This window comes from Phoenix dactylifera, chromosome 3, assembly GCF_051530095.1.
Source record: "Phoenix dactylifera cultivar Ajwa chromosome 3, Ajwa_hap1_PhDact_Kaust_v1.1, whole genome shotgun sequence".
NCBI lineage: Eukaryota > Viridiplantae > Streptophyta > Magnoliopsida > Arecales > Arecaceae > Phoenix > Phoenix dactylifera.
In genome coordinates this window covers 9,934,451-9,944,975 of record NC_143192.1, presented here as the reverse complement: position 1 = coordinate 9,944,975, position 10,525 = coordinate 9,934,451, and the positions used below count along the sequence as shown (strand labels likewise).

The following is a 10,525-nucleotide window of genomic DNA, read 5'->3' as shown; positions in this document are numbered from 1 at the left end:
TTTAGAAGTGAATGGCATTGATTGATAGTTCAAATTAATGGAACCCATGTCGGGCTGTATTGGGTCAAAATTGAGTCAGGTTGATATTCATTGGCCAACATGTATAGTATTCAAAAATGCAAGCCTAGCAAGAAAAAATAAATCACTTTCCTGGTTTTACAGATTTATTAAATGATGAATTCATTACTTGTTAACCGCCAGATCTCACTTTCTCCTCTGGAGCTCAGTGGGGATCGGACTCTGGACCTTTAGCAATTTGAGATGAAGGAGCAAGCTTCTCGGAAATTCAGGTGCATATCATTGGAATATGAAACCTGAAAAATTAAATTAATAAATTATTAGTCGGAAGACAAGAAAGAACTAAATTTCGTTTGATCCATATTACTCCATTACATAGATCCCAGGCACAAACATGAGATGAATATTTATACTATCATTGACAGGTACTAAGAAAACAAGAGAAATATTTCTTGAGTACTGAAAAAAAAATGAAGGTAACTTAGTCATACTAAGAAAAAACTAGGTTACTTTTTTCTCTCCTAAATATGCAAATATGCGTGAATACCCTCACAAATTGATATTTGTGTGTGTGTGTCTTGACATATGTATATATGTATATGTGTGTGTGTGTGTGTGTGTGTGTGTGTGTGTGTGTGTGTGTGCATGCATATGTGTATATGTATATTTATATAAATAGATGTATATATGTATATATATACACTATCATAAAACACTATTTTTGCTTGAATACCCCCCAATATCAGGGTTTTGCTGGCACTGTTAGTTAAAATCAAATTTATTTAAATTAAAAATTAGTTAGAATTATGAAATTATGACCTATCCCTATAGCAGGTAATGGGTCACACCCCTCTTGTACGAAATTGACATGATCAACCTACCACCTCTCTCTCTCTCTCACGCTCTCTTTTGCTCACTCTTCCTCTGTTAAAATCAGCAGGTCCCAAATGCGCTCCCTTCTAACTGGCAGTTCTTTGATCGTATCCTGTAGCTGTTAGAAAGGAAGGTAGGTGGGTCTCCTATCTCTACGCTTCTGCATTCCACTTCAATCAAGAGGACCGAGAAGAACCAGAGAGATCGTCCGTCGCTTCTGATTCTGCTGAAATCCCTAGTCCCCAAATTTAAATATAAGTATAGGTTGGGGGTGGTTTTATCTTTGTAAAGCCTTATGTTTCAGTAAGCAAGTTTTTGTGGGCTGTTAAAAATTTAGCATACCCATATTTGTGATAATTTAACAGAAGCTTAATTACCGCTGAGCTATCTTTGTTACCAGATCATTTTCTTTTTTTTCTCAATTCCCTTTCTCTATTTACATAGAAAATATCTGCTATTATCCACTATATTCAGTTATAATGAATAATAACAATCATTATAAAAGTTAATGTCAATTCTCAAAATAAACTTAAACCAAGGCATTTTTTTCATTCTTTTTTCTTAAATATTGTTACTCCTTTTAACATAGTAAACGATGGTCTAGGAGGGGTGTCCATTAACATAGGTTCCTAAAATTGCTAAACCGTGGCTAACATTCATTTGCATATAAACCTCATCAAGCGGCCACAAAGTCCGACAATGGGAAGCTAAAACTAGTAATGCCGAGAGAAAAACACCAAAGATCTGTTATATTCCTTTTCTCTGTTTTCATAGAGCTGTAAATAGAAGTCAGGGGATCTCTATTTTTCTCGCCTGAGTTGTGTCCAAAGTCTACAGCTAACAATTTTTCAGCATTATTGTATGTTGCTAATGGTAACTCTAAATATTTAAAGAGAAAGATTTTCCTGACCTGGCGAAATTTGTGCTCTTTGATCAACACGGCAAATCCACTGAAAGCTGCTCTAAGTCCATAAAGCTGTGGAATTATCAGCTCTTGGTCATGTTGGTCCTCAACTAAAAGGACGATGCAGCATAACACTCCATTAGTGACCTCAGCGTCCACGAAGAAATCGCCTGCATAAAAAATGTTTTGGATTAAGAAAGTAAGTAGCATAATGAATAGGGCTACGAAGACAATTGTCCCATATGAATATTTTGCTTCCTCACCTCCTGGATTCGTTGTTATTTCTTCCTTAGCAGCATCATCACCTTGATTGATCTGACACAAGACATCAAGAAGAGGATTTGTGACCTTTAATAATATCAGTAGTAGCAGCCCGAAACAAGGGATCTTTTACTAATTCAGCAGTATATTTGCCCTTAGTTCTAGAAGCCCAATATGTTGCTTGCAGCCAGCGTCTAATTCTTATTTTTTAGTGCAACACCTTATAGAGAAGTGTTGGGAATACACAATTTTGATTGGTATTTCTTGGAGATCTTTTTTAGCTAAAGATAATTCAGCACATTTTTTGTCAATTTCAAGGACAAGACTTAATTGTTCAAAATTTTGTCATGACTTTCTGAGTTTCTGTCTATTGCCAGAACTTAGTCAAATTGTTGGTGAAGGAAATACTTTTCGTATGAGGAGATTTTTTTCATCTAGAATTGCATTCTAAATGGCTGTGTATATGCTAGTAATGCTTGTAATACCTCTAAAGAAGTTCAATTTCAATTGCTTGACCCTGATTTCATCTAAACCAGCAATTTTTATGTATAAGAAGTGTTTCCTCAATATTTATTAATGAAGCTGGAAAGCAAGATAATGTAGAACAGAATTATGACTTACTTGTAACAGGTATGCCCTTGGTGGAATCATACTAGGTTTGAGTAGTTACATGCAAGTTGCTTAATCATGAGATAAAAATCAGATACGGAAAATTAGCCTTAAAGGATATGATGGAAAACATAAACATGATTGAAACAAGAAGTAATTCCATTATTATATCATCTCGGTATACAAATATAGAACGACCATGATGATTTCAAGGGACGCAAGAAAAGGCAGATATCTAAATGCTTGATGAAGTAGGTGTGTTAGAGCCAAAACAGGGACAAAATATGGCAAAAGACTTAAGGAGATTAACCAAATCAATGCTAGCTGACGGAGGGGATGATGAGGAAGCATGAATTCAAGAAGTCACCCAAGTGCATGGATGAAGGAGCTAAAAATAGAAATTATGGCATGCCTTCACGATCGGAAGAAACTTGCAGCCACCATCTCTGGCCTCGTCTACCATCAGCACCATGGGGACTGCTACAAACTGGAGATCTGCTGTCAAATAACTTAGCTTATAAGTGGATGGCACTATTGATACTATCCTTAGTTTCTTGCCACATCTTCGATACTTAGATGTTTTGAATAGTTACAATGGGCTGATCTTCAGCAAGTCATGGGACACCAACTCTAAGGAATCCTACCATGTCCGCAACCAGGCAACGAAGAAATGCAAATTGGAACTAGAGTGGGTCAAGGCTAAGGTAGATCAGAATTTATCAACTAATTGCAATAATAGTTACATAAACGGCATAATATCATGATACTCAAATAAATGATGCAAATTAAGCACCACCAATAGGAAAAGGCCAGAATTTACCTATACAAATTGAGACAAGCTGGGATCGAACTATGGACCTCATCTTTGTTGCGACCCAAAATAGAGCAGACAGAAGCATCTGGGGGTTTGCCTTTCCAGAAAACAGTTCTTTTGATTGTCAAGAATTTTCTCAAACGAATACATGCTTTTAAGTATTCCTCACGCATGATGTTTCAATCTTGAAATCAATATCTGAAATATTGAGGAACAAAAATTAGATGATGTTCGCACTTGATGACTTGTACACGTTTATCGCAAGGAATAAATACCCAAGAACATTGACATCACATGTACCGGCCAGTCCAGAAAATTAGTGGTAAAGCATGGTTAAGCTGCCAATTTAGACATTCTTTCTTGATGCAAGTAACAAAGAATTCTGTCAGTTTTGCAGCCAAAGTAAAGCACCACTCGTTGCAAAAATTATCGAACAATATGTGGTGGGGATCATGATGACCTTCATAGTATCTAAACCTCACCCTTTGCACCTACTTTTGGGTACAAGATTGGACTTATTCTCAAACGTAAGTTAAAAAGCATATAGGGCAAGAAAAGTTTCTCCCGTATAACAAATTTTATTATGAAAGACTAACAGAAACTCAGATATGGATGAAAAAGGTCGTAAGCAAATAATATTTTTCATAAATAAGGATCATGAATTCATGATATTAATTCGATATAACAACAGAGTATGAAATGCATATAATTATGAAACTGTCGACAGAAAGAAGCATTTGAACATATGCAAGAACTAATGTTGGTGGTTTAAATGTATAAGAATGACTAGGACCACTTCTAGTAAAGGAGAAATCTTAATTGCCAAAAACAAAAGATAGTGTGGGAGCGAGTACATGTGCAGGTGTGGGAGAGTGGATATTACAAAAACAGTAAGAAAGCTCTCAGAAAGCAGAACTAGGTTCGAGATTCTAAATGGTCTCCAGAGTGGGGTATGTCACAATAGACAAAAGTTTCCTACTAATACAGGACAAGCAAAACAAACAAATTGGAAGAATAGCCAAAAGTAACCTAGATTTTGCTATGCTAGAATTTCCATTAGGAAGAAGCAAATTATAACTAATGGCAAAGAATATTAAGGAAACAGGCAATCGCTGTTATATACAATGAAGGCATAGCAAGCATGCATTTTTGCTCTTCGTACTAATTTTTAAACTAGGAAGCATCTGAAAGTCAAAATGAATCAAGACCACAAAAATTTATAAGCAAACACTAGAAAAATGCCATATAGATTGATAAAAGATGACAGTTGAAAATATATATATTATCAGCTACGGCACCTTGGTTCCAAAAATATTGAAATTCTTATGAAGGAAGAATGCAAAAATCATACGTGCTAACTGAACTTCTAGATCAAAAATGGTAGGACTCGTTCAATCAATAACATTAAAAAACTAAATGCGCTTAGTTCTCATAGACTAGAGGCAACATTATAGGAAAGCACCTAAAACAATCATGACCCTGATAAGTTCTTGAATGGCATAATTCATATATTGAAATGAATTAAACAAAACAGAAGACATGGTAGAAAACATGACCAAGGCAAACTAGTATGTGCTTATAATAAATATTATTTAAAAGCAAGGTTTTACATCTTGGTGCCGGGTGTAAAACCAATACATTGTAGTTAAGGAACGATTTGTTGCCGGTAAAAATGCTAAATCAGCACAACACCCATACCACGTGTCCGTACAGTCCTGTATCAAGCCTTCATACTATATATAGATTCTCCACCAATATGGCACAGTATATTTCTGGTACAAATTGGTACAATCCAATATGTAAAATCATGCCTGAAAGAAGGTCGGCTTATATACTTAAGTAACTACATGCTAAAGATTCAGGCTTTCAGGTTAATAAGGAAATAATAATAGAAAAGTTATACTTGTAGACTTGGAAAGTTAATAGACATATTGCAAGTTCATTAACTGATGCTTTATAAGTAGAAATGTGGAGAAAAAGCTCAAATTGAACAAATTACATACCATTTATACTTAAGAAAACAGCATATATCTTGTGATTAAAAGAATAAGACAGATAAAGTGTCATCCATTAAAGGATATTTAATTACTAATGCAGGAATTGTAACCCGAATAATTTTTTTGAATGTATAAAAAAGAAAAATCCAATGGAAATACCCCAGCAGTTAAAAAAATATAAAAAGATAAAACAAGAGACCCATTAGTTTAGTTGCTGAACAGAAGCAATTGAGGAACAAAGTTGCAAACCGATTACTTTATTAAATACGACTTTTTCTGTTTTTCCCCTGGAGTTGTTGGAATTACTTATCTTGGTTGCACTGACCAAAGTTTGACAAAGACTTTGAAAACCTCCATTAATCTATCCTTTCTTTTTGATGCATGCCCTTGAGACTCGATGGAAAAGTATATCAGGACGACTATGTATTATATTACAAAATGTTGGGTATTAAAGAAAGCCAAGTACTCTAATCCCCCCAACACCGCCACCAAAAAAAGGGGAAAATAACAAGCACAAAAACATAACCTTGGCAGATCTGACAAACAACAGCAGATGTTAGTCAAGTTTAGAAATGACATACAATTAACGAATACACCTGAGCAAACGAAAAGTTAAGCCAAATCGACGGCGACAAAATGGAGAATTGATCGAGAAAACATGATCATGCACAACAAAAATGTGCTGCCCCAAATGAGAATAAAAGCTCAGATTTGTCAAAGGGCCAAGAAAGACGAGAAGACTAAACAACATGGATAACAATTGTATGAACAAATTCAGGAAATCTTGTGGTGACAGCATATGCAGCCTTTAAAAAGAGTCATTTATAAAGGACTCGTTGTGTTGACTCCATTCAACGTGAAAAGATTTGCTGGTCATGGTTCTGAATTCAACCAGATTAAAATCTGATATGCGCTATAGCTATGAAGTTCGCCGATCAGAAAGCTACATCTATTGCATAAGATATCATGAAGACTGGCGCAGATCGGCAAAAATCAGAAAAAGCTAGATTGAAGGCTCTCGAGATCGAATAAAAAAATCGTCGGCAAACTAAAATTTGATCAACATACAAAACATCACAAGAACAGCAGTAAAGATTAGCACAAGAACGAATAAAAATCAAACCGTGAGCTAATAGGAACACCAAAAGAAGAGACAAGAGAAAACGATCGGAGTTTTATTTCCTCACCGAGAGTTTTCACAAAGCAAAACTATTTCTCCCAAGATTAGTTTATGGTTTGAGAGAGATAGAGAGAGAGAGAGAGAGAGCGGCGACGGAACAACGCTAGGGTGGGTTTGAGCAGCAGACTGCTCGCAGACTGAAACTGTGGCAGGCGAGAAATGGAACCCTCTATATAAGCGGCGTCAGCAGGTGGCTCCGATTGGGTTTGATCCGTCCAAACCCAAACTCAAGCCCAATGCCCAATATTAGATCCAAAAAATATTTGCAAATCGATCAATTTTTTAGAAATAATTTGATATTTTATAAACTATTTACAAAATCTTAAACTACTTTTTTTTTAACTTATTGATGTACCAAAAACGTTATTCAATGAACTATGAGCTGCGGAAAATTATAATGATGCTTGAAAATGGTAAAAAATATTGTTTAAGTCATAAGTTTTAAAAATATAAAGTTAAGTTTGGCTTCAAGTAGTCAAATCATAAGTCACGGAAAAAAAATATTGAAACAAAAATGTGTTGCCATTTGATTTTTATAATTAAAAAAATTGTAACTCTTATACGATATATATATATATATATTTATAATAAATTATCAATGAGAATGAAAATGCTCTATTATTTTTATGATTCTTTTAGATCTAAATTTTTTTGAATGGGATTAACTTCTCTCTCTCACTCTTATTCTCCTTATGTCTTGCTTTTCCTTGCGAACCCCTCTCAAGTTGAGATCTGAACTCTCCCTCCCTCTGCAGCCTCATGCCCACATAAACCCTAGCCTTCATTTCCTCTTTCTGCCCATCCATGCAACAATTGAATCAGCTGGATATGAGCAATAAAGATCTCGACGCTTTCGACAATCCACTATTCCATGGTTCATTCAAGGGGTTGAGATATCTCAGCCTCTTGAATGTAAATCCCATTGGAACTTTAAATTTATCAACTTAGCAAGCTCTCTAGTTTACAATGTCTTAATCTTCATGGTAGTGCACTTGCTCTTGACAATGCATGTTGGCTTTCTCATCTCACTTCTTTGCAACAACTTGACATTTGACAATTGGACATGCTAAACATGCCCCATTCAATAAAGAAGATATATAGTTGTGAATTTTGTAGCTTCGCCTTCTCTGTCCCACATGTTAACTTCACATCTCTTTTACTTCTTCATCTTCCCTCTACCTCAACCAAATCTGCATTACCCAGTTGGTTATTTAAAGTTCAACTGAGTTTCAAGATCTCATTCCTACTATTGTATGGAACTTGGCCTCTCTTGAGATCCTCGAACTAGCTTATACTTCTAGCCTTGAAGCAAGGATACCACAAATTTAGAGCACTCTCCACAGCTTATGAAACTGGATTTATCTACATCAACATTAATTTCATGTTAGATGAAATTTTAGAGGATCATATTCAAGTTGTGTACGTGGCAAGTAGTTTAGAGGAACTGAACTTGCATTATGCTTCTTCTCTTAGTGCAAAGTTGCTAGCTTGGATAGGAGAACTTACGAATCTCACAGCGCTCGATCTTTTAAATAACCTCAACTTGATCTTCTTCTTGAAAATTTGGGACAAATATCTCAGCAGGTTGGTTTGGATCTCTCTCACAACACTTCGTTGGGTCAGCTGAAGGAAGAACATTTTGCCAACCTCACAAGTTTAGACAACTTGGACGTAAGATTCATTCCTTGGTTTTTAATAGGAGCTATAACTGTGTTCCTCCATTTCCACTCATGAATATTGGGAAGAGATCTTGCCTATTAGGACCAAAAATCTCTATATGGTTCCATAATCAAGGATGCTTATTTTATCTATATTTATCCAATGCACGGAGTTACTAAATAGTTATGGAACCTAGCACCTCTTTTGTTTCTAGATTTCTCCCACGATTTGATCATTTGTATGATGCCGTAAATTTCATAAATATAAAAGAGTCGAATCTCTCAAATCCTTCATTTTTTTTGCACTTGTTCCTCCTGATATTGGTTACATATTTCCTAATTTAACCTTTGGATATGAACATAAATAAAATAAATGATATGTCATTAGAGAATCTCCTCTTGATGTTTTAAATAATAATTTATCAATGACACTTCCTATTTGGCAGAAGCATTCTCCAAATCTAAGTGTTCGTTTGTTATCCTATAATGATTCAACTGTTAACCCATAATGACCTTTTTAGAGGTATTCTTGGATAGATTTGCCACTCCGGATGGTAATTACTCCTCTTGAGCAAACAACTAACTCCAAAAGCTTAAGCTTATAGGAAAAGGGTCAATAATGTATACGAGGCTTAAAGCTCCTCCTAACGTGTAACCCGGACTATTCATGTGAGGGATCTCAATGATTGAAACGAGTTAAGAAACAATAACTTGGATAATTGAAATAAATAATTAGCAGAGAGGGAATTTGAACTTGCAACCTCGAGTAAACTTGAGCTCCGAGGCCATGTTAAGTAACCAATCAATCCCAAAAATTTAAGCTTGTATGGAAAGTCCCATGCAAAAGAGAAGCATCGTCGCACGCCCTCCCGTGTGTCGCCACCACCGCTCGAACTGCCGTTTGTGGCCGGAACTGAAGGATAAAGATCGTCCCATGCAGCTCCATCGCCGCCCATGTGTTGCTGTCCGCTGCCTCATCGCGCCGCCGTCTGCGTCCGCCTACCCATGCATCGCCGTCCGCGTGCAAGGAGAGGAGGAGTTTCTATTGAGTCGAAACAGGTCTTATTTTTTATTTTGCTCCCTCTTTTCTGTTTGCAAAAAATAAAGATGGCAGGGGTTTCTTCTATAAAGTTTAATGTGATAAAGTTCGAGAGAACTGAGAATTTCGGGCTATGGCGGAGGAGGGTAAAGGATCTATTAGTATCATAGGGGATGGTGGGGGCCCTGTACGGAAAGAAACCAGATGATATGGGTGATGCAGAGTTGAAAGAATTGGAAACAGAACAATTAGAGTAGCAACGTGCTCTTAGAAAATAGATCAAGGTTCAATTTGGGACTGCCACGCACAAGATAAAGGGTATTCTTGACTCTGTTCATAGAGATTTTGGGGACCAGTTAGGGTAGTATCACGGGGTGGACATACATATTTCGTAACTTTTATTGATGATTTAATGAGAAAGGTTTGGGTGTACTTCATGCAATACAAGTCAAAAACATTTTCCAAGTTCAAGTTGTGGAAAGCTGAAATAGAAGACCAGACAGGGAGAAAAATCAAATATCTCAGGTTAGACAACGGGACTTAGTACACAGATTCAAAGTTCATTGAGTTTTGTGAGCAGCATGGGACTAAGAGACACTTCACAATATGCAAGACACCACAGCAGAACGGTGTAGCGGAAATGACGAATAGGACTATTGCAGAAAGAGTACGGTATCTCAGATTAAATGCAGGGCTTGCAAAGAACTTCTAGGTGAAGGCAGTGAGTATGACATGCTTCTTGATTAATAGGTCGCTTAGAGCAACACTAGATAGTAAGGTTGCAGAGGAGGTACACACAGGTAATGAGGTAGACTACTCAGATTTCAGAGTATATGGATGTCCAGCATACATACACATTTCTAGTGAGAAGAGGTCAAAGCTAGACCCAAAGTCGAGATAGTGTATCTTTTTAGAGTATCAGAAAGGAGTGAAAGAGTATAAGCTTTGACATCCAAAGACAAACAAGGTGGTGATCAGCAGAGATGTGATTTTTGATGAGAAAGCCATTTTGAAGAGTACTCAGAAAAAAGAGAAGCATGTGCCAGAAAATTGCAGCAGTAATAAGCAGGTGATGCAGGTGGAGTCAGAGAGTTCTATCAAGAAAAACAATGCTCAGAATATAGAGACTTCTACCTCAACAGATCAAGAACATCACAATATAGTCACAGACA

At 36.4% G+C, this 10,525-nt stretch overlaps 1 long non-coding RNA gene across 2 annotated transcripts; it reads right to left on the bottom strand.

Annotated features, from left to right (window-relative positions):
- LOC103719272 (uncharacterized) lies at positions 1-6,804 on the bottom strand. Of its 2 annotated transcripts, none has more exons than XR_605948.5 (5): positions 6,664-6,804; positions 3,486-3,677; positions 2,059-2,110; positions 1,802-1,965; positions 1-314 (listed from the first exon to the last, which is right to left on the bottom strand). It is a non-coding gene; the product is annotated as an uncharacterized LOC103719272 (long non-coding RNA). The 2 variants fall into 2 exon arrangements; XR_003387919.4 differs by having other exon boundaries at positions 3,755-6,803.
- Between the last annotated feature and the right edge of the window lie 3,721 nt (positions 6,805-10,525).